The 1914-nt window shown below is 36.4% G+C and overlaps 1 pseudogene; it reads right to left on the bottom strand.

Moving 5' to 3' along the window:
* Positions 1-300: 300 nt before the first annotated feature.
* Positions 301-388, bottom strand: LOC116630375 (annotated as a pseudogene).
* Between the last annotated feature and the right edge of the window lie 1526 nt (positions 389-1914).

Genomic DNA, 1914 nt, shown 5'->3' with positions numbered 1-1914 from the left:
ATCAAACCACCATATTTTTTTAATATTTCACAAAAGCAACAGAAAAGAGAGCTCTTTGATGTTAGAAAAGTTTTACTGAAAGCTGTGAGAAAGGAAAGATAAACTTGGACTAAGAAAGTAAAAATCTGCCTTGCCATTCTTCAGGTATGGATAATAGACACAGATAAAGCCAGCTGTAAAGTTAACAGAAGATAATATTTTTCCCAAAAACAGGCTGTAAAGTGTCACAAAAACCCGACTCTGGGTAACTGCTACTTTTTTTTACTCACAAAGAATCCTTTTCTCTAAAGTCACAGATTGTCAAATAGCTTGCTCTTTGAAATCAATTCATTAAGATTAAGATATCCTATAAACAAACTATAGAAATGATTCCTGAAAGTATAGTCTTTAGCAGCAATGTCCACAATAGCCAAACTATGGAAAGAGCCAAGATGTCCATCAACAGATGAATGGATAAAGATGTGGTATATATATACAATGGAATATTATGCAGCCATCAAAAGGAATGAAATTTTGCCATTTGCAACGACGTGGATGGAACTGGAGGGTATTACACTGAGCGAAATAAGTCAATCAGAGAAAGACATGTATCATATGATCTCACTGATATGAGGAATTCTTAATCTCAGGAAACAAACTGAGGGTTGCTGGAGTGGTGGGGGGTGGGAGGCATGGGGTGGCTGGGTGATAGACATTGGGGAGGGTATGTGCTATGGTGAGTGCTGTGAATTGTGTAAGACTGTTGAATCACAGACCTGTACCTCTGAAACAAATAATACATTATATGTTAAAAAAAAAAAAAGAAGAAGACGATAGTAGGAAGGGAAAAATGAAGGGGGGGAAATTGGAGGGGGAGACGAACCATGAGAGACTATGGACTCTGAGAAACAAACTGAGGGTTCTAGAGGGTAGGGGGGGAGGGGGATGGGTTAGCCTGGTGATGGGTACTAAAGAGGGCACATATTGAATGGAACACTGGGTGTTATACACAAACAGTGAATCATGGAACACTACATCAAGAACTAATGATGTAATGTATGGTGATTGACATAACATAATAAAATTAAAAAAAAAAAAAGATTAAGATATCCTACTCTTGGCTAGATGACCTAAGTCACTTAACACAGAGAAGCAGTCTCTACTTCCAACCCAGGGGCAGAACTTCAGAAAAGGGGTTTGTGGACACGACACATCTATTTTAACTGCGGTTTCCAAGAAAACAACAGCTGGGGCCCATGTTGGAGTCCAGAACGAATGGAGACCCCTTTACAAACAGCCTCACTTTCTTTTGAGCCTAGAAACCACTACTTCATTTTAATTTCTCCTAAATTCCACACTTCCCCAAATTCCTATAATAAAGCCATCATTTCCTTTGTTTAGTGAGGCACCCCATAGATCTTCTGGAATGTGGACTCCTTCCTTGCAATAAACCAGAAACTTGACTTTCTTGAAATACGTTTTTTTACTGATGGACTTAAGCTTCTTGGATGAGGAAACCTGCCCCTTACTAAAAATTTGGGAGTAATAATTTGACATAAAAATGAACAACAAAAAAAGTTTCAAGTTCAAATACTATACAAAATTATTATTAAAAAGAGAGAATAAGGAGTATAACATCATCATTATAGATGATGAAAACATACCTGAAAGATGTGCCACAAAAATAGATCAAAACTTGTTACTATTTTTAAAGTAGCTAAATAAAAAAGATACAAAGTAGGAAAGAACAACATGATCCAGAATTAGAAAAACTCAACTGAATGGCAGGAATCCTTTTACAATGTGTATTTTTCTCAAATCATCACATTGCACACTTAAAATATCTTAAAAGTTTGTCAATTACCTCAGTAAGGTTGGGGAAAAACTCACAAATGAGGTGATAGATCGCAGAAGAATTAGTAATAACAAATAAAT

The sequence above is a fragment of the Phoca vitulina genome, unplaced genomic scaffold (genome assembly GCF_004348235.1).
Source record: "Phoca vitulina isolate PV1807 unplaced genomic scaffold, GSC_HSeal_1.0 scaffold3, whole genome shotgun sequence".
NCBI lineage: Eukaryota > Metazoa > Chordata > Mammalia > Carnivora > Phocidae > Phoca > Phoca vitulina.
This window is presented reverse-complemented; position numbering and strand designations above follow the sequence as displayed.